Source organism: Triticum dicoccoides, chromosome 1A (assembly GCF_002162155.2).
Source record: "Triticum dicoccoides isolate Atlit2015 ecotype Zavitan chromosome 1A, WEW_v2.0, whole genome shotgun sequence".
NCBI lineage: Eukaryota > Viridiplantae > Streptophyta > Magnoliopsida > Poales > Poaceae > Triticum > Triticum dicoccoides.
In genome coordinates, this window is record NC_041380.1 from 43,749,781 (window position 1) to 43,773,263 (window position 23,483).

Sequence of the window (23,483 nt, forward strand, 5' to 3'; positions counted from 1 at the left end):
TGTGAGACTGCATAGTATGGTTGCCAACTAAAAGGAAGAGTCCAAGCAACGCACACAAAAAAACGAGTGATTGCCAAAAAACCTCCGTCTTTGATGCTCATGCAGGACGGATTCTGGCGGCGCAGCGGCAGCGGGACAGCTCGACATCGGACACTATTAACTCGACCTTGTACTTCCATCTGATTGCTGCGTTGCTGATGTCCAACTGCTAGGTTGATGTCGTCACAGGCTGCTTTTATCCATGTCAAAGCTCGGACTATTGCGTCACTGCAGGGGCCTAGCTCAATCTCATCACGTAGCAATAGGACCCTGACAAGAACTATTAGCCGTCTCTGATCCCCGGAGGACACCCTATCAACCGCATGCTTCGAGGGGTAGTTTAATCTGGTAAGCATCCGAGGTGCAAAGGTTTTTTTGGTCTATAGCAATCTTCAGTGGTAATTTCAATATTTCTCATGTAAATTGATAGGAATAATTTCAAATTTGCTATTTATGAGGTGCTAATTCCTTACTGCAGAAGCTTACATACATGTGGATATTCTCTATCACATAATATATAACTAATTTGGATGTTATACCCACGCTCATTCATCATTGTTCGATTATTCTAAAACAGGTCTGCCTATAAATAACAGGGATGTGTTTTTAAAAGTAACACATAAATCAGTACTTATACAGGTTGTTAGATTGGTGACTTGCTCTCTTAAATAGTCATGAAAAGCAGGCAACCTCGCGCCATCCCAACGAGATCTCAAACTACTCATGGTATTCCCTATCACAGTATCGACCTTGCTCGACTGTGACCATCACCTCCAGCAGGTAAGCTTTCATGCCATGCCACTAGAGCCGCCGATGTCAGCTGTCCATGCTAACACAGTTCACCACCACGTGCTGGCTTGATACAGCCGGTATTGTTCCAAATACATTCTTTCTTAATTAGAACCTGCTGTTAGATTATCCAATCCATTTAGCATCTACGTCAAGTTTTTGACAGATTTTATCAGGGTTATTTTTTATGTATTTCTATTCCAATGTTCCCTTCCACCTTACTGTAGTGTCATTCAATGCAGACCTACCATGTAGTCAAGCAAAAGAAGAAACAAACTCAATTCCTAATGGTTTAATATCTATTTTATTCCCAGTTTTGTGTTGGGCCTTATATATGTAAGCCTTCATGTCTCTGTAGTATCTCAACACGAAAAAACCATTAAAATATTCATATTTTTTCGCTCAAAAGAAAGGTACAAGAAGTAAACAATTTGACAAACCTATGGAGTTTTGTTTGTAGTATCTGTACATGACAACATGAAAATAGAAAAAGATACATGAGTTTCTGTTGCAAACACATAACTAGATCTTGCAAATCATGTGTTTTAGTAACAGCCTATTTCTTCAGCGTAGACACTTTGATCTGATCTTAAGTCGTTGTTAAGATCACCATTTTATCTAAGACAACAAAACTGAGTACACACTGTTATGATGTTTTAGATTTCCTCTTAATGGAAAAAATATGTTTTTCTAAATCGTAATTTTGAAGAGAAACTCAAAGACTTACATATGCGCTATTATACAGGGAAGAAGCTACTATTATACATGGAAGAGGACATATATGCATAACTCTTTGTAAAAAGTGCAGGTAATCTATGTATTTGACACTCCCAAGCCTGTTGTTTCTTCAAGATTTCTAGAAACAGAAGATACATGTGTGTACTGACATGGTGACGTCATCTACTATTTTCGAATCACCGATTCACTTTGGCATTTATAGCAACTACAATGTTTAATCTTATACTCCGTCCTGTCCAGTTAATTGGGCTCATCTTGCAAATCACATAAAAAACTTCCTCAGAAAAAAGGACCTAATTAAGTGCTATACAACATATTAATGCTACAGGCATGGCCCTCTCACTCCTTCATGCATTGGTTGATTTCACATTGAGAACCTAAATTTGACACAATTTAATTTGGGGATAGCTATATTTGCATATTCTCAAGATAATGAGCCTTACAAATAGGAAAATTATGATTTTTGGAATAGGACCTTTAAACTGGAACAGAGTATGTAATAGGATAATTGGGCAGTACATCTACGACGTAGCCTTTTCTAATTCTAATGGGTAGATAGACTTAGCAACCCGGATATGTATATGAGCGGATTATTATTATATTGCAAGAAATGAGATCATTGCTGACGGTAGCAATAAAGAAATCCATACGGCTGTTTGGCTGCAAAACTAAATAAAAAATTATAAGAGTTTATACTACATATAATAAAAATATGTGCGAGGTAGACAAAAATAATTCGTTTATATATAAAAAAATTAACAAAAAAAAATTGGTTCCTTAACTATATCATGAATTTGACCAAAGTTTAAAATATATTTATATTAAATTTATCAAAACTTCTGAAATTAAAATAAATTATTTTATACCATCCAAGACTTACTACTAATAACATTGGCAACCTACCATGCCTAAGCTTATCAAAATGCATGTGTGGAACAATATGTAGGAAAATAAATGAATGTGGCTTGGACGAAGACAAGTTGAAACGTATGATAGATTTGAAAGAATTAAAATAGATGCATGTAGGGCAAACAGTTCAATACATGTAAGACATCGACTAAGAGGACCAAGCGTGATGTTTCAACGTGATACATGAGTCAGATGTGTATCATACAGGAAGCAAAATGATGTTGTAAGTGTCTACTGGATCCGATCGACATGTCATATAAAATATGAAGTAAGTCATTTTAGTTGTGCTAAATCATAAGTCATAGCAAAACAGCATGGGTTCTCAGAATAATTAGACGAACCAAAAAGGTGAGCAAGAAACAGTGTTTCGAACCAAATGTTGTACAGACAAACCATGTCAAAGTATTCAAACTTATTTCAGTTGTGCTAAGGAGATATTGCTCAATGCAAAATAACATATAAACAGCAAATATGACAGGATATTATGAGCAAGTCAGCCACGTAATGTGTTTTAGTGATAGGTCTAGCAGCGCAAATACATATTTCAGTTTTATTTATATGATGAGCATAAGGAGATGTCACTTCGTGATTTTTGTCGGGTTTGTTTTATACCTTTTGAGGGCAGCATAAAGGAACCACATCGTGATGATGTGGAGGGATTTATTGATATGATTGCTGTAGGGGAAACGAGGAAAGTTTCCGATGCAAGAATCACTAGCATACATTTTCCTGTTGTACGTTACTTTTCAATATTTGCTAGTAGATACTTAATTGGTCACGGGAACAATGGAAATCTTAGTGCACCTGATATTGTCATTTAGCGCCATGCCTTGTTTCAAGATACTACCTTCAGTTTAGGCGCTATTGTTGCTAAGCGGTTAAACCTGAACCGTACTAAGGGCCTGATAACCCACAAGTATAGGAGATCGCAAACAACTTTCGAGGGTAGAGTATTCAACCAAAATTTATTGATTCGACATAAGGGGAGCCAAAGAATATTCTCAAGTATTAGCAACTGAGTTGTCAATTCAACCACACCTAGAAACTTAATATCTGCAGCAAAGTGTTTAGTAGCAAAATAATATGATAGTGGTGGTAACGGTAACAAAAGAGTAACGAATATCTGAAGTAATGTTTTTGGTATTTTGTAGTGATTGTAACAATAGCAACAGGAAAGTAAATAAGCGTAAACCAGTATATGGAAAGCTCGTAGGCATTGGATCAATGATGGATAATTATACCGGATGCGGTTCATCACGTAACAATCATAACATAGGGTGACACAGAACTAGCTTCAATTCGTCAATGTAATGTAGGCATGTATTCCGAATATAGTCATACGTGCTTATGGAAAAGAACTTGCATGACATCTTTTGTCCTACCCTTCCGTGGCAGCGGGGTCTTAATGGAAACTAAGGGATATTAAGGCCTCCTTTTAATAGAAAACCGGAACAAAGCATTAGCACATAGTGAATACATGAACTCGTCAAACTACGGTCATCACCGGTAAGTATCCCGATTATTGACACTTCGGGGTTAACGGATCATAACACATAATAAGTGACTATAGACTTGCAAGATAGGATCTAGAACTCTCATATATTGATGAACACATAATAGGTTCAGATCTGAATTCATGGCACTCGGGCCCTAGTGAGAAGCATTAAGCATAGCAAAGTCATAGCAACATCAATCTCAGAACATAGTGGATACTAGGGATCAAACCCTAACAAAACTAACTCGATTACATGATAAATCTCATCCAACACATCACCGTCCAGCAAGCTTACGATGGAATTACTCACGCACAGTAGTGAGCATCCTGAAATTGGTGATGGAGGATGGTTGATGATGACGACGGCGACGGATTCCCCTCTCTGGAGCCCCGAACGGACTCCAGATCAGCCCTCCCGAGAGGTTTTAGGGCTTGGCGGCGGCTCCGTATCGTAAAACACGATGATTTCTTCTCTCCTATTTTTTCTCCCCGAAAGCAGTTATATAGAGTTGGAGTTGGAGTCAGGGGGTTTCCAGGGGGCCCACGAGGTAGGGGGCACGCCCTAGGGGGGGCGCCCCCACCCTCATGGCAAGGGTGTGGCCCCCTTGGTCTTCATCTTTGGCGATGATTTTTTATTATTTATTGTAAGATATTCCGTGGAGTTTCAGGTCATTCCGAGAACTTTTGTTTTCTACACATAAAACAACATCATGGCAATTATGCTGAAAACAGCGTCAATCCGGATTAGTTCCATTCAAATCATACAAGATAGAGTCCAAAACAAGGGCAAAAGTGTTTGGAAAAGTAGATACGTTGGAGACGTATCAACTCCCCCAATCTTAAACCCTTGCTTGTCCTCAAGCACTTTAGTTCACAAACTGAAAGAAATAAAGAAAAACTTTTTACAAACTCTGTTTGCTCTTGTTGTTATAAATATGTCAAGCTAGCATTCAAGTTTTCAGCAAAGATCATAACTAACCATATTTTCAATAATTCTTAGGTCTCATGATTACCCATATCAATAGCATAATCAACTAGCAAGCCATAATAATAAATCTCGGATGACAACACTTTCTCAAAACAATCATAATATGATATAACAAGATGGTATCTCGCTAGCCCTTTCTGAGACCGCAAAACATAAATGCAGAGAGCCTTTAAAGATCAAGGACTGACTAGACATTGTAATTCAGGGTAAAAGAGATCCAATCATATTCACACCCAATAGAAATTAACAGTAATGAATGCAAATGACAGCGGTGCTCTCCAAATGGTGCTTTTTAATAAGAGGGTGATGACTCAACATAAAAGTAAATAGATAGGCCCTTCGCAGAGGGAAGCAGGGATTTGTAGAGGTGCCAGAGCTCGGTTTTGAAATAGAGGTGAATAATATTTTGAGTGGTATACTTTCATTGTCAACATAACAACCAAGAGATGGCGATATCTTCCATGCTACACACATTATAGGCGGTTCCCAAACAGAATGGTAAAGTTTATACTCCCCCTCCACCAACAAACATCAATCCATGGCTTGCTTGAAACAACGAGTGCCTCCAACATACATCAGGTCCCAGGGGGAGTTTTGTTTGCAATTATTTTGAATTAGTTTGCATAAAGCATGGGACTGGGCATCTCGGTGATCAGCCCTTTATCTCGTGAGTGAGGAACGGAGTCCACTCCTCTTGAGAATAACCCGCCTAACATGGAAGATACAGACAACCCTAGTTGATACATGAGCTATTCGAGCGTACAAAACAGGATATTTATTTGAAGGTTTAGAGTTTGGCACATACAAATTTACTTGGAACGGCAGGTAGATACCGCATATAGGAAGGTATAGTGGACTCATCTGGAACAACTTTGGGGTTTAAGGGATTTGGATGCACAAGCAGTATTCCCGCTTAGTACAGGTGAAGGCTAGCAGAAGACTGGGAAGCGACCAACTAGAGAGCGACAACAGTCATGTACATGCATTAAAATTAGTAAACATTGGGAGCAAACATGAGTAGGATATAATCCACCATGAACATAAATATCGTGAAGGCTATGTTGATTTGTTTCAACTACATGCGTGAACATGTGCCAAGTCAAGTCACTTAAATCATTCAAAGGAGGATACCACCCTATCATACCACATCATAAGCATTTTAATAGCATGTTGGCATGCAAGGTAAACCATTATAACTCATATCTAATCAGGCATGGCACAAGCAACTATGATCTCTAATTGTCATTGCAAACATGTTTATTCACAACAAGCTGAATCAAGAACGATAAACTCATCATATTTACATAAACAAAATAGGTCGAGTTCGTACCAGCTTTTCTCATCTCAGTGAGTCCATCATATATAATCATAATTGTCTTTCACTTGCACGACCAAACGATGTGAATAATAATAAGAGTGCAAGTGCATTGGACTAAGCTGGAATCTGCGAGCATTCAATAAACAGGAGAAGACAAGGCAATATGGGCTCTTGGTTAAATCAACAATAAAGCATATAAGAGACACTTCAACAATTAAATCATGGTCTTCTCCTACTGACCACCAAAGAAAAGAAATAAAACTATTTACACGGGAAAGCTCCCAACAAGCAAAAGAAGAACAGGAAATATTTTTGGGTTTTCTTTTTAATTACTACTACAAGCATGGAAATTAAACTGATTAAAGGCTACAACTGATTTTTTTGGTTTTTCTTAAGGTTTATTAAACACACAAGAAGAAAGCATAAAAGGAAATAAACTAGCATGGATAATACAATGAAAAAGTATGAGCACCGACATCTAGCAATGAGTGTGTGTGAACAATAAATGTAATGTCGGTGAGAAATACGTACTCCCCCAAGCTTAGGCTTTTGGCCTAAGTTGGTCTATGGCCACGGCTGGCCTGGCTGATATCCATAATAATAGTTGGGGTCGTACAGTGATGCAGCGGCTATCGCCTCCTGAGCTGCAGTATGGCGACGAGCGGCCTCCGCTCTCCTCTCGTACTCATCTACCTCCTTTCTGGTAATAGTATATCCTCCTCTTGCCTGATAATCAAAGAAAGCAGGAGCAGGGAGAGTAATATGGATAGCACGGCGTCTGTCAAAGAATAGTCGGTACTGGAGAGGTGATTCGTTCCTCTCGACAAAATGGTGGGAAACCATAGAATCAAAATCTAAATAAGCAGGAGGGAACTCCATGTCTCCTTCACGAACGTCCATCTCAAGAAATTTAGCTAAGCGGGTTGCATAAATTCCTCCAAAGAAATCTCCATTATGTCTATTATGATGCAACCTACGAGCTACAATGGCTCCCATATGATAAGACTGGTCTCCTGACACAACACTCCTGAGAATGCTAAGGTCAGGGACACACATGTGGTATGCTTCATCCTTAGCATTTATGCACGTCCCTATGAAGAGAGCAAAATAATGTATAGCAGGAATATGAATTCTCCCTATGGTAGCTTGCGTTATATATCTAGATTCCCCTGCAGTTATACTAGCAAGAAAGTTTCTAAATTCAGATTTAGGGGGATCCCTAACACTACCCCATTGTGGAAGTTTGCAAGCAAAAGTGAAATCATCTAAGTCCATGGTATAAGATTTATTATAAAGATCAAACATGACTGAAGGAGAATTACGCGAAGATGAATACTCAAACCTCCTCACAAAAGAGCTTGTGAGATCATGATACTGGGGGCATTTGTCTGCCTCAAAGTCCTCAAGACCGGCATTATGCAAATATGCGTTGAATTCTTCTTTTATTCCCGCTCGGTCCATAAAATTTTTAGAAGGCCACTCGCAAGGACGCACTGGAGCGTCTCTTGGTGGCTCTTCGTCAGCATCACGCATTGCAAGCCTGGGTCCTTGCTTCTTTGAAGAACCATCTTGGAACATTTTCCTAAGCATATTTCTTTCTCTGAAAAATTCTGATTTTTTTAGTAACTTCAAAATAAAAGTAAACCAAACTCAGTAATATTGATAGCAACTACTCCTACAAGTGCCTAGGGCATATATCATGCATCAATACTACTTTTGACCATATAAATTTGACATGGAAGCTCAAGAACAGGGTCACCTAAGCAGCAAAAATTTGCAATGATTAAAGCACCAGAACAAAAACTAATTGGAGCAATGGAGGAGCCACATACCAAGGAACAATCTCCCCAAGTAGTTTTGTGAGAGGTGCTTTGAGCAAGGAGATCAAAAATGGCAGCAAAGAGGGCTGGAACCTGTGCTTGAGTTGGTTTTTCGTGTTTGGGGGAGGAAGAGGAAGAGGATGGGTGCAGGAATAAGTGGAGGAGGGCCACCGTGGGCCCACGAGGCAGGGGGCGCGCCCTCCACCCTCGTGGCAAGGTGGTTGGCCCCCTGGTATGTATTCAGTTCCATAAATCCTCAAATATTCTAGAAAAAATCATATGTAATTTTCGGTGCAACTGGAGAACTTTTATTTTCGAGGTATTTTTATATTGCATGGATAATCAGATAACAGACATAAAATTATTTATTTTTATTTTATTTAAACTAAATAACAGAAAGTAAAAGTGGGGTACAGAAGGTTGTGCTTCTAGTTTCATCCATCTCATGATCATCAAAAGGAATCCACTAACAAGGTTGATCAAGTCTTGTTAACAAACTCATTCCGATTAACATGAAATCGGAGAAATTTCGAATAGCACTAGGTTACCTCAACGGGGATATGCACATCCCCAATAATAAGTATATCATATTTCTTCTTGACAGTAGGAAGAGGAAATTCAAAACCTCCAAATATAATCGATGGAATTTTTCCAATAGAGTTGATACTATGAACTTGAGGTTGTTTCCTCGGAAAGTGTACCGTATGCTAATTACCATTAACATGAAAAGTGACATTGCCTTTGCCACAATCAATAACAGCCCCTGCAGTATTAAGAAAAGGTCTTCCAAGAATAATAGACATACTATCGTCCTCGGGAATATCAAGAATAACAAAGTACATTAAAATAGTAACGTTTGCAACCACAACAGGCACATCCTCACAAATTGTAACATCCCAATTTTATTAAATTTGGATGTTAATAGAATCATTCAATGCATATCATATTTCTTTGCATTTTGGAGTTTTTGAAATATTCAAATAATAGTTTTCCACTCGAGAAAAACAAATGAGAGGGGATAAGATGACTTCCTCAAAATATAAAAAGAGTAGGAAATTTTATTTTGAATATTACTTTAAGTTTTGGAGTTGATTGGTATTTATTTTATTTGCAAAAGTGCATTAGTTGCATTAGGAAATTATTTTCAAAATATTCTATGCTTAAGTTAATGTTCATTAGGCTCTAAATATTATATAGTTATTTTAGGAATTTATTTGGTGTTTTTAGAAATTCTTTTGAATTAGTTATGAGCCACTTTGGTCTCCTGTTAAAAAAAACACACGCACGCAGCCTGGACCGAAACTGGGTTCAGCCCAGGAGCGCCCGACCGGCCCATCTGGCCATTTTGGCCCAAGGCCAGCGCCCCAGCACCCGCGCGCCTGAAAACCTCTCGCACCGGTCGACCGCCCACGCCCGCCCTCTCTCACCTCCTATCGCTGCCGCTACCAGGCGGGCCCCACCCGTCAGGCCGTCCTCAACCTCCCGCACCGCGCGGGATAAGCACTCGCCGCCGCGCTCCCGCAACCGCCGGCCGCCTCTCTCGCGGATAACTCTTATCCGTCGACCCTGAGCCCTCTGACCTCGCCTATATAAAGGCTAGGACCCCCTCTTCCGTCCTCGTCGTCCCGCTTCTCCCCATGCCGCCCATAGCCGCCGATGTCGTTGTTTGCATCTCGCCGGAGCCGCGCTGCTCCGTCGTCCTTTCCGCCGCCAGTAAGCCACCACGACATCCATCTTGTTCGTCAAACGACTTCCCTCGGCAAGGCGCACCCGTTTGACAAATTTTTCTCACCTAGGTCCCGCCGGAGACGACGCCCCGATGACGCCTGACCTCGCCGGAGCCCACGGAGCGCCGCCGCCTTCACCTCGCCGACCCCGACGCCACCATCCGGACGCCCAAGCCGCGCCACACTTCCCCGTCTTCTTCCCCGACGCCGAGGACCGTCGTAGCCGCTGCCCCGCCACTGTCGGAGTAAATGACCACTGGTAGCCTAGCCGGGTTCCCTTGGTACTTCTGAAAAATTATGGGCCGATCAAGCCTCCAAGCGTCCAAGACATGGGGCCGCCTTCCGCCAGCCGGCTACCTCTCAAGCCGGCTGCACAAAGGCGGCCCAGCCCTGAAATCCTTGAGAAACAAGACCCCAAGAAGGCCGACTCCCAGGAGCCTGCCCCTCAGCAGGCGGCTATGATCTCGCCCTCAGAGTCTGCACCCACATAACGGCGACAAGACGGGGCGTGGCTACAGTAAAGTCTGCCACCCCGAATCCCGGCGCACGCATGGCCACAGTGCACCGTACGGGGCAGCCATCGCCCGTCCGGCGCGACATTGTTGCCACGATGATCGTGACATCACCCACTACGAGCGGCCAGTACGACCCGTGGGTGGTGGGCCCCCACGGTCAGGGAGATCCCAAAGGCGGCCAGGCTTCCCACAGTCGGCCGGGGGTATGGCCGGCTTCCAATAGCCGGCCAGCTCTCTCCCTCCAAGGAGGTGCTTCATTAAGGAGACAAGAGAAGGTAAGGCTACAGTGATGAGCTGCCTCGCGGCGGCACTGTAGCCATGCTTACCACGACAAAGCCATCGTCACTAGAGGCAAGGCAACAGTGACCAGCCTCCGACAAGACTCCCGAGCGGTGGGGCCAACCTGTTGACCAGAAGGCCGACAGCCGGCGGGGCCCACCAGGGGGCGGGCCCATCGGTCGGCGGAGAAGCCAGCCAGCGTAGACGCAGACGACTGGGGCCCGCGCCCAGCCGAATTACCATTGTACCCCTGGGGGGTAGGCCTATATAAACGCCCTGGGGCACCCATGCAACGGGACTCTCTCTTTTCGATAGTTTTAGACACCACAAGGAGAAGAGGAGCGGGCTGGCCTTGCCCTCCTTCATCCTTTCACCGAACAGCTCAAGGAGCATTCTGTAGCTACCCATCGAGCTAGTGATCATGCGGAGACCCCGCAGAGCAGCATTAAGGGTGTTATCTCCACAGAGAGCCCTGAAGCTGGGTATGATTCGCCGACGTGCATGTCTTCTCCTTATCCCGTTTCCAGGCACCGGCGATGTTTTATTGGCTCCCACAATGATAAGCCATCCATTGCATATGTCGCACCAACCACCCGACATTTGGCGCCCACCGTGGGGCCATGTGCACCGTCGTCCGGAGACCTGTTCTGGATGGGAACCCTCTTCCTTCCCAATGTGCGTAGCCATCCCGGCTCGCCCGATGGCGCTTGCCCCGACGCGCTGCAAGACGTCGCCGACGCTTGCACGGCAAGCTGCCTCGCCGATCTTCTTGGCGAGGCTCGCATCTCCAATGAGCCCGCATCCGACGCGGGCACCGACTGCCCCAAGAGCCACCTCGTCAGCCTCCTTGACCAACTCCACATCTCCGGCGAGCTTGCCGCGGACTTGGAGTCGGTTGGCTCCACCGACCCGATGCTTGTCGACTCCGACACGGTATCCCTTGACGCCTTCCCCACCAATGTGGTGGTCATCAATGACCCTCCTCCTCGAGCTGACAGTAGCGGCAGTGCCATCACCGAGCTACTAGTCATCAGCCACGGCGCCCCCTCAGGCGAAAACGCCCACGACGCTCTGCAGACGGCGCTGCACGACTTGTCCGTCCCCATCCCGACCGATGCAGATGCCAAGACATTGGAGGCGCGCCACCTCGCCCTCGTTGCGGAGGGCCAGAAGCTTGCCACCATGAGATGCCTCTCCGAGGCTCACCAACGCGAGGTCGACCGTGCCGCCTTCGGCACGCCGCCTCCCGACGGGTCGAGCCGCGTTGGCATCATCAAGAAACATGATGCGGCTATCGCCGACATGCTGGGAGCAGACCGCCCTGTCTATGCCACGCGTCTCGAGAACCTGCGCGCTGCCCAGGCGGCCGCAGACGAGTTGAATGGGCTGGGGCCTGACGAGCTCCCCTACATGACCAGACGCATCCAACAACTTATCGACGCGGCCATGGAGCGGCACGAAGCCGGCGTCCGCGCCAAGAGTCCTCCACCGCGCCGAGAGCACGGCGCGATGTCTCGAACACCGACCACGGGCAACGCCCGCTCAAGAAAAGAAAAAGAGCCGGCTGCTAGCGCAGCCGGACTCGAATCTCCATCGAGCATGACGCAGAGGGCCGCCCTCGAGCCATGGAGTGGCAGGGCAACCCCCCTCCTCCTCCGCCTCGTGGGGAGAGATACCCTACCCCGCCACCTGTCACGCATCTGACTCTCAGCGGCCGGCTGGGTCGCCGCAAAGGAGTCGGCGAGAATGATGCCCGCCAGTGGATCGACCGCCTTGCGCGATCCCTGGCCCTGGAAGAAGAAGATGATGTCGGCCCGTCTTGCTTCAGCCCCCGCATCCGTGACGAGCCCTTCCCCAAAGGGTTCTCGCTCCCAAGAGACATGCCCAATTACAATGGCTCCATGAAGCCGGAAGATTGGTTGATCGACTACTCCACCACGGTTAGCATTGCAAACCGCAACAGGCATGTTGCCGTAAAATATGTGCCCCTCATGCTCTAAGGCACGGCGCGCACATGGCTTAATAGCCTCAAGCCTTACAGTGTCAACAACTGGCTAGACTTCACTGAAGCCTCCATATGCAACTTCACCAGCACCTACAAGCGGGCTCCCAAGCCCCGACAGCTCTCCTTGTGTGTCCAAGGGCCCAACGAATCGACTCGTGGCTACCTCACGCATTGGGCCGAGCTCTGCAATTCCTGTGAGGGAGTGCACGAGGTTCAAGATATAGAGTACTTCACTGCTGGGTGCCGAGAAGGCACCCACCTCAAGCACCGACTCCTCTGCGACAAGCCGACTATGCTTGACGAGCTGCTGGTCATAGCCGACAAATACGCCATGGCCGATTCCTCAATGAAGACTGAGCTCCGAGTAGATGCCTCCGGGAAGGTGCTCGCTTCAAGTCCCAAGACGCCGGCTGGAGAGTCCGGCCGACACCCGTACCAGAACGACCACAAGCGCAAGGCTCCCCTGCCGCCTTCCACCAGTCGGCAGGTGGCCACAGTCGAAGACGAACAACTCGAAGGGCAGCCTGCACCCAAGAAGCAGAAGGGCGGCAGGCCGACTTGGCAGCCGGCCTTCTCCTACGAGCAAGCACTTGATGCACCCTACAAGTTTCACATTGATGCAAAGCCTTCAAACCACACGACCAGAAAATGCCATTGGCTCACACGGATAACCAAGGGTGAGGGGATGGCGCCACCTCCGCCTGCTGGTCGGCCGCCTCCGGCTCCTCCGCAGCCGGCTGCTCGACCAGCGGTCGGGGCAGTTCAAGACGAGTACCCCGACGAGCATGCCGCCTACATCGTCTTTACAAGCCAGCCAGAAGATCGGCGTAGCCGACGTCGACAAAACCAAGAAGTCAACGCAGTCGCCTCCAACAACCCAGAGTTCATGCACTGGTCAGAAAGGCCTATTAGCTGGAGCCGGACAGATCACCCAGAGGTGGTGCTGTCTCCCGGCTCTTACGCATTGGTTCTGGACGCCACCCTCACTATAGAAAGGCAAGCAGCCCGTTTCTCCCGCGTGCTGATAGATGGTGGGAGCAGCATCAATATCCTATACCGTGACACCATGGAGAAGCTGAGCATCAAGACGAAGCAGCTCATGCCCAGCCGGACTGTGGTCCATGGCATCGTACCCGGTTTTTCCTGCTCCCCAATCGGCAAGATCAAGATAGATGTCCTCTTCGGGGACATGGATCATTTCCGCCAAGAGGCGGTGTGGTTTGAAGTGGTGGATCTAGAGAGCCCTTACCACGCATTGCTTGGTCGACTTGCCCTGGCCAAGTTCATGGCTGTACCCCATTATGCCTACCTCAAGATGAAGATACCAAGTTCCAAGGGCATCATCACCATAGCCGTAGACTACAAGAAATCCTCCGAGTGTGCGGCTGCCAGCAGCCGGCTGGCCAAGTCCCTTGTAATTGCTGAAGAGAAGAAGATACTGGACCGAGTCGTGGCCATGGACGGCAAACAGCCGGCCTTGTCCCCCGACCCCAAGGAATGTGGTGCCCAAGGTTCTTTTCAGCCAGCCAAAGAAACAAAGAGGGTACCTCTGGACCCAGATCACCCAGAAAGGTTTGCCACCATCGGGGCAAACCTGGACAGCAAATAGGAAGGCGAGCTCACCGATTTCCTCCGTGAGAATCGGGACATTTTTGCATGGTCCCCCAAGGACATGCCGGGTGTGCTGAAGGAATTCGCCGAGCACAAGCTACATGTCCAAGAATGTGCGAAACCAGTCAAACAGCCTCTCCGCCGACTATCGGAGGAGAAGAGAAGGATTGTAGGAGAAGAGATAGCCCGGCTTCTAGCAGCCGGCTTCATTATGGAAGTTTTCTTCCCAGAGTGGCTCGCCAACCCGGTCCTCATGCTGAAGAAAAATAACAAGTGGCGCATGTGTATAGACTACACTAGCCTCAACAAGGCTTGCCCCAAAGATCCCTTCACCTTGCCAAAGATTGATCAAGTAATAGACTCCACAGCCGGATGCGAGCTGTTGAGCTTCTTGGATGCTTACTCAGGCAACCACCAGACAAAGTTGGATCCAGCTGACCGCCTGAAAACCGCCTTCATCACACCATTCGGAGCCTTCTGCTACCTAACTATGACATTCGGCTTGAGAAATGCTGGTGCCACTTTTCAGCGTTGCATGCAGAAATGCCTCCTCAAGCAGCTCGGCAGAAATGCCCACGTCTATGTAGACGATATTGTTGTGAAGACGGAGAAGTGCAACACCTTGCCAGAAGACCTCAGAGAAACATTTGAAAACTTGCGCCGATTCCAAATCAAGCTCAACCCCGAGAAATGCGTGTTCGGAGTACCAATTGGCCAGTTCCTAGGCTTCCTGGTCTCCGAATGCGGCATCGAGTGCAACCCAATGAAGATCAAGGCCATAGAGAGAATGGAGATTTCCACCAAGCTGCAGGGTGTCCAGAAGTTCACCGGATGCTTGGCTTCCCTGAACCGCTGCATCAGTCGGCTCGGAGAGAAAGCCCTCCCCCTCTACCGACTCATGAAGAAGTCCACTCATTTCGAGTGGAACGACCAGGCGGACCAAGCCTTCCACGAGCTAAAGAAGATGCTGACCATGCCACCTGTCTTGGCGGCACCAGCTGAAAAGGAGCCCATGCTCCTTTACATTGCCGCTACTAGCCGGGTGGTCAGCACTGTCATCGTAGTCTAGCGCCCAGAAGAAGGCCGGGCTCAGCCGGTTCAGAGGCCGGTGTATTATTTAAGCGAAGTCTTATCCACCTCGAAGCAGAACTACCCACACTACCAGAAGATGTGCTACGGTGTGTACTTCGCTGCCAAGAAGCTCAAGCCCTATTTTTAAGAGCACCCCATCACGATCGTGTGTACTGCCCCGCTCGCCAAGATCATAGGCAGCCGGGATGCATCCGGCCGAGTGGCCAAATGGGCCATTGAGCTGGCCCCCTACGCGATCTTCTACCGGCCCCGCACCGCTATTAAGTCCTAGGCACTGGCCGACTTCCTCGTCGATTGGGCCGAAACCCAATACCTGCCACCAGCTCCCGACTCCACTCACTGGCGGATGCACTTCGATGGGTCCAAGATGCACACCGGCTTGGGAACCGACATCGTCCTCACCTCTCCCAAGGGCGACAAGCTCAAGTATACATTGCAAATTCACTTTGCCGCCTCCAACAATGTGGCCGAGTATGAGGCGCTCATACACAGGCTCCGGCTAGCCAAAGAGCTCGGCATGCGCCGGATCCTGTGCTATGGTGACTCAGATTTGGTGGTCCAACAGTCATCCAGTGACTGGGACACCAAAGACGCAAACACGGTGAGCTATCGTTTCCTCGTCCAGCAAATCAGTGGATATTTTGAAGGATGTGAGTTCCTTCATGTACCACGTGCCGACAACATGCAAGCAGATGCCCTGGCATGAGTAGGATCCACCCGGCAAGCCATACCAGCTGGCGTTTCTCTCCACCGCCTCCTCAAGCCGTCTATCAAGCCGTCTCTAGAATCTGATTCCATCTTCGTGCCGCCTGACCCCAACGCAGTCGGATCCGACTTGGGAAACCAAGGAGGTGGCGCGGGGACTCCAACAGGCGGCCCGGGGAGTGCCATAGTCGCACCCGGCCCGGGGAATTCGGAACTCGACCCAGGGGCTACTGCAGCCGGCCCAGGGACTACATCAACACAACAGGCGATGGCCGACTCCGACTCCAACTCTTCACCACCTAGCCCACCCACCCCTATCACAGTGGCAGTCCTGACAAATAGAAGAAGTCACAGGTCCATCATGGGCCCAGCCCATCCTCAACTTCTTAGTAAACAGAGAGCTGCCAACCGACGAGATCTCGGCAAGATAAGTTCAACGCCGAGCCGGAGCCTACACAATCGTCAGCCGAGAGCTTGTTAGGCGCAGGGTCACTGGAGTCTTCCAGCGCTGCGTCGAACCAGAGAAGGGCATATCAATCCTCAGGGACATCCACCAAGGCGAATGCGGCGACCATGCAGCCTCAAGATCACTCGTCACCAAAGCTTTTCGCCATGGATTTTTCTGGCCGACTGATTTGGAAGACGCCAAGGAACTAGTCAAAAACTGCAAAGGGTGCCAAGTTTTCAGCTCCAACCAACACCTGCCGGCTTCTGCACTCAAGACCATCCCCCTCACCTGGCCCTTTGCCGTCTGGGGGCTGGACATGGTGGGCCCATTCAAGACGGCATGCAGCGGCATGACACATCTGCTCGTCGCTGTGGACAAATTTACCAAGTGGATTGAGGCAAAGCCGATCAAGAAGCTGAATGGGCCGACTGCCGTCACCTTCATCGCAGATATTACAACTCGGTATGGCGTACCGCATAGCATCATCACCGATGGCACAACTTTTGCAAAAGGAGCACTGGCACGTTTCTGCGCAACACACGGCATCCGGCTGGACCTAGCGTCTGTTGCCCACCCGCAGTCAAACGGCTAGGTCGAGCTAGCAAACGGCCTCATCCTCTCCGGCATCAAGCCCCGACTGGTCGTGCCACTGGAGCGTTTGGCCGGCTGTTGGCTCGACAAGCTGCCGGCCGTCCTCTGGAGTTTGCACACTACCCCAAACAAGTCGACCGACTTCACCCCTTTCTTCCTTGTATATGGTGTCGAGGCTGTCATCCCAACTGACATCGAGTCCGACTCGCCTCGGGTCACCATGTACACGGAGGCGGAAGCCAAGGAAGCACGAGAAGACGGCGTTGACCTGCTGGAAGAAGGCTGGCTGTTAGCTCTCAGTCGGTCCGCCATCTATCAGCAGGGTCTGCGCTGCTACCATAGCCGGAAGATCAAGCCAAGATCTTTCCAAGTGGGCGACCTTGTGCTCCGGCTGATCCAGCGAACAGCCGGCCAGCACAAGCTCTCGGCCCCTTGGGAGGGCCCCTTCATCATCAGCAGAGCTTTAGGCAACGCCTCCTACTACCTAATCGACGCGTAGAAGCCGAAGGCACGCAAGAGAGATGATTCCGGCAAAGAGTCGGAACGACCGTGGAACGCCAATCTCCTCCGAAGATTTTACAGTTAAAAAGCAGTACGTAGCGGGCCACCTTTTGTACTAAGTACGAGACAAGGGGTGCCTCAAGGAGCACTCGGGGACTACCCTCTTTTATCTATGAATGACGAGTATCACGCATACGATTATGTTACTATACTCGCTTTTTTCGTCCGACACCTGGTTCGACCAGTCGGCCCGGGGACTCGCCGCCTCAAGTTATATCTAAAGTTCCACCTGCAGTCGGACAAGTAGTGTGTCGGCACCCAAGCCCCTCCTTGCCAAAGGCCGCAGGTCGAAGAATCGACTATCCGACTGGCAGGAGCCAATGGCAGGAATGGATGCCCACGCGAAAAATGGCTTAGGACCAACGAACTTATATAACGCGAGCCGACCTCCCACCCCGCCAGCCGGCTACCAGAGAAGTCGGCTCGCTGGCTTCTCGTTCACCTTGCTGCAATCTGAGAAAGCTCGAGTACTTGCCTTCCCAAAACGAACAAGTCCTTCTCTGGTCGCAGACTGCAGAGCAGCTGTCCGGCTGGGAAGGCGGCGGCCAAGGGAAGGAGGCAAAGGAAAAGCCAAAGGATAAAAAGCAAATATAAATGGAAGCCAAACACATGCATAATATTTACACAAAAGACCTTCGAAAGACCAGCATTCAACATAGTCTGAATACACCCCAGTGAGTGGAACTGCGCAAATTGAAAGATTGTTCAAAATAGTAACAAGCAGCAAAGCAAGGACGGCGGATCAAGCCAGGGGAACAACGGGTGAGTTGGGCAGGTTGGCGGAGTCGGCGGTGCCGGTTGGAGGAGTGATCGGCTGGCGAGTCTCGGAATCGTTGCTAGAGGCACGATCGGGCTGAGGCGGGCTGGTCGCTTCACCATCCGGCGCAGCATCTTCATCATCCTCTCCTTCCTCCCCTTCGCCCTCATCACTGGAGGCAATCTACTCCACTGAGTCTTCACCTTCAGCCGGGTTCAGCCCGAACCACTCCTCCGGCTGAGCGACGCCGGTGTCATCCACCTCAGGAGCAAAGGTGCTAGTGTCAGTATACTCGGCGATCGCCGAGGCGCGCTGGATGATAGCCGGACGCACCGCCTCCAGCTCCTCGTCAGCCTCCTGCCGCTAGGTGCTCAGCTGGTCTAAGCTCATCCCTGAATACCAGGCTCGAACGAACAACAGTGCCCGCCCTGCGCCAGACCGGGCCGCTGACATTTTCCAAGCCTCGAAGCGGCCGACTGCTACCTCCAGCCAGTCGGCAGTCCGACTTGGGGTGCACGGAATCACCTCGCCAGGCCAGAGGGCGGCCAGCACTTGCGCCCCGGCGCGGTGAAGACGACGGAGCACGCGGTGGGCCGGCTACAGGCGGGCTTGAAGCCCAGAAGCTGCTCCTCAAGTGACCGGCTGGCACCCGACGCGATCTCGGCCCCTGCCTGCCGTCGTGCGTCGCGGTAGGCCTCGATGGCTTGGGTGGCGGCGGCTGAGTAGCCAGGAAAGTAATCTGCACAAAGAGGAAGGCAGTGGCACAAAGTCAAAAAATGAATCAGATAGTAGGAGGCAGGCAAGGAAGTAAGGAAGAAGACAGCCTACCGTCAATCAAGTCCTCCACCCGGCTGTAGCCTTGGCTCAACGCCTGCCTCGTCTCGGCCCAGTTTGCCGCCTTGGTCTCGTATTCGGCTTTGAGGGCGGCCTCGCTGTCCTGCGCCGCCTTTAGGGCCGCCCTGTGGCTCTCCTCCTGGTCGGCCAGCCTCTTGGCCAGGCGGTCACGCTCTTGAGCCAGGGCGGCGCACTCGGCCTCCTTGGCACGAAGGGCGGTCTGGGATCTGCTCAGCTGGCTCCTCAGGTCGGCATTAGCCCCTGCAGATATGAAGAAAGAAGTTGTCAGGAAAAGATCCGACCCGACTACTCAGCAGTCGGCCCGAATCTCGGGGACTACACCTAGTGGGGGCACGAAAAACGAAGCACTTACTCCGGTTCTCGGTCAGATCAGTGGCTTTCTGATTCAACTCCTAGGCCTGGGAGTTGAAGGCGGCCGCGCGGACGTTGTGGTACTCCTGCAGATAAGACAAGGGACGCGAGTAAGAACAAGATGGCAGTCAAGCTTTCCAATAAGTTCCAAGCCGCCTGCTCAGCAGCCGGCTCGGAACTTGGGGACTACACCCAGTGGGTGCGCTGACGCGCCCCCACGGAAGAAATTAAAAGCAATCAACAAGGAGCAGGAGGACTCACCTGAATAACCGACCGTGTCGCCGTGGCTTGGGCCTGAAGCCGGTTACGGACGTCCTGCGCCGCCACATTGAGCACGGCCGTCCCGCCGCCCGGCGTCCACCCGGATGAGCTGTCGCTGGCCGCTTCTAAGTCCTGGGCCGACGAGCCGGCGTCCACGATTTTCTGCGCGCCCGGCGCTGAAGTCGCCTTCCCCGCGCGCCGGCGAAGCGGTGACAAGATCACAAGATCCCCTCCCACGGTCGGCTTGCCTCTAGTCGGCTGCACGGGCGGCACTTCAGGCCGGCTTCCTCGATCCGCTCCAGTCAGTGTCGGTGGCGCCACATCCCTCTCCATCTCCGGCTGGCCGCGGCCGGCCTCCTCCGGCGGGGGCACAGCGGTGTCTGGAGCCGCGACGCGGAGGGGAATGACGAATTGCGGAGGCTGGTTTTGATGGGCCTCCGCCTCCCTCTCCGCGTGCGCGGCCTCCGCCTAGGCCTTGGCGGCCGCGACGGCTCACGCCTCCGCCGACTTCTGCTTCGCCTCTCGAGCCGCCCTCCGCTCCTCCGCCTCCCATTCCTCCCGCACTTCCCGCTCGTTCTGCTCCGTTGCCTCTAGGAGGTCGGCGCGAGGGTCCACCCGGCGGGAGCTTGAAGACCCTCCCACGGCTCCGACCATGGAGGCGGCAGGGGCCTGTTCAAGAGAAAGTGGGGCCCTGTTTCTTAAAAAAATCGAGAAGAAGGCTTAGAAAGATTTCAACCGAAGAAGAAAAAGAAAGGCGTAAGAGCGATAACACCTACGCTGAAACCGACTGCGGCTGCTTCACCACCTTTCGGAAGCGGGCCGCCTTCGCGGCCGCCCATCCCGCTTGGTCGCCGCCGCGGTACTCTTGGGCTTCTTGGGCCGACTGGCGAAGTGGGTCGACGTGGCCCGACGCTTCTGCGCGCCGCCATGGGGAGCCGACGCGGCGTATGGGCCCGCGCCTTGTGATCGGGCGCCGGCTGACGGTGCAGAACGACTTCGGCCTCAGCATCATCCGACCAATACTCGAAGGCGGCCCCGAGCCCAGAGCCGCCTGCCTCGCCGCCCTCCCCTGCGATGTCTTCTTCCATGGCGGCCGCCCCCAGATCCGGGTCGTCCACATCGTCCATCATGCGGTCGGGGAGGAACTGGCGCTCCACCCCCGCAGCCCCGGCTGCCGGCGGAAGCATGGGATTCTGCCAGAAACAAGACCACTAGTCAGGAGTCGGCCATCACGAACCCGACAACATGGGAAGAAGAAAAGAAGAGAAACTTACCACCGACGGAGGATTGGTGCGAGAGTACGGCACCTTGCCGTACTGCCACTCCTCGGTGAGCTTACAGTTTCAAATGTAGTTCACCATGTAAGATACCTCGCCGTGAGGCATCTCCTTGGTGCTTAGCCGGCACGGGTCGAAGCGGCTGCTCATCTGGCAGATCATATGAGGTCGGCCCTGGAGCGGGAGCACCCGGCGCTCCACGAAGATGGCCACCAAGTCGGCCCCGGTCAGACCCTCTGACTAGATCATCACCCGGAGCCGTGCAAAGGAGGCAGCCCCACCCTGAGACAGTGACCTGGCCCGAAAGGACCATGAGGGCTGCCTCCCAGCCGGCAGATTGATGAAGTCGCCTTGCAGAGCGATGTTCTTCACGTAAAAGTAGGACATCTGCCAAAGCTTCACTGACTGGATTAGCGGATGGGCGGAAACGGGTTGTTGTCGCTCGTCCTTCACATGGCGATGAAGGCGTCGCATCGGGCGGGCACGCCCGCGACGACAGTGCCGAGCTTGCACTAAAAGAATTCTCCCCACAGTTCGAGGGTGGGGAGGACACCGAGAAAACCCTCGCACAAAGCAACGAAGGCTGACAGCAGCATCACTGCGTTCGGGGTAAGGTGATGCGGCTGGAGATGATAAAATTCAAGGAAAGAGCGGAGAAACCCGCTCACTGGCAGGCCAAAACCGCGCAGGCAATGCGAGCGGAATATTACCCGCTCGTCCAATTCCAGCGCCGGCGAGATCTCCCTCTCCGGCGCAAGGCGGACCCGCACGAGATCTGCACCCAGCAGCCACCGCGTTCGACGGAGGAATTCGACGTGGTCGTGGTGGACGTTGGAGCCGTCCCAGGAGCTCGACAACTCCATGGGGACGCATGACCCAGCTGCGACGAAGCAACAGCAAGCCTAGAAGATTGGCGGGAAGGCCAAGCGGTGGCAGGTAGCTGTCGCGGCGGAGAGGAGGAAGAAGAAGGAGGGGGCAGAGCGAGGGAGAGCGCGCGAGCGTTTGGCGCTCCCCTCCTCTCCCCCTACTTATAGCCTCGTGCGGCGAAGCCGAGGAGGCAGGACGTGGGGGATGTGGGATTAACTGCACCCACTCCCCCACGCCTCGCGTTTATTGCGCCATCACGGCGTGAGGAAACTGCCGCTGGGACACGCGCGGTCAGCCCGGGCCGCAGAAGATCCCCACATGGGCCGAGGTCCTGTAGTGGCGGGCCCCAGACTGCGGCGGCGTCCCGTCACACGCGTGGGCTGGCAGGCTCCTCCAGCTGAAGCGTGCCACATGGCGTGCTGGCAACGAATGGTCAGCTCGCAGCCTGACTCGCGCGCCGACTGGGACCCGCCTTGAAACTTCGAGATCTCTAGGAGACGGCACGCCTAGTCAAAACCGGCTCCTAGTTCCCGGCTCCTCAAGATAGGAACCTGACTGAGCTCCTCGTCTATTTTCTGCCTTGGAGCCCAACCATCTTCGGGGACTACTGTCGGAGTAAATGACCACGGGTAGCCTAGCCGGCTTCCCCTAGTACTTCAGAAAAATTATGGGCCGATCAAGCCTCCAAGCGTCCAAGACATGGGGCCGCCTTCCCCCAGCCGGCTACCTCTCAAGCCGGCTGCACAAAGGCGGCCCAGCCCTGAAATCCTTGAGAAACAAGACCCCGAGAAGGCTGACTCCCAGGAGCCGGCCCCTCAGCAGGCGGCTAAGATCTCGCCCTCAGAGTCTGCACCCACATAATGGCGACAAGACGGGGCGTGGCTACAGTAAAGCCTGCCACCCCCGAATCCCGGCGCACGCATGGCCACAGTGCACCGTAAGGGGCGGCCATCGCTCGCCCGGCACGACACTGTTGCCACGATGATCGTGACGTCACCCACGGCGAGCAGCCAGTACGACCCGTGGGTGGCGGGCCCCCTCGGTCAGGGAGATCCCAAAATAGCGGACAGGCTTCCCATAGTTGGCCGGGGGTATGGCCGGCTTCCAATTGCCGGCCAGCTCTCTCCCTCCAAGGAGGTGCTTCATTAAGGAGACAAGAGAAGGTAAGGCTACAGTGATGAGCCGCCTCGCGGCGGCACTATAGCCATGCTTACCATGACAAAGCCATCGTCACTAGAGGCAAGGCAACAGTAACCAGCCTCCGACAAGACTCTCGAGCGGTGGGGCCAACCTATCGACCAGAAGGCCGGCAGCCGGCGGGGCTCGCCAGGCGGCGGGCCCATCGGTCGGCGGAGAAGCCGGCCAGCATAGACGCAGACGGCTGGGCCCCGCGCCCAGCCAGATTACCATTGTACCCCTGGGGGGTAGGCCTATATAAACCCCCTGGGGCACCCATGCAACGGGACTCTCTCTTTTCGATAGTTT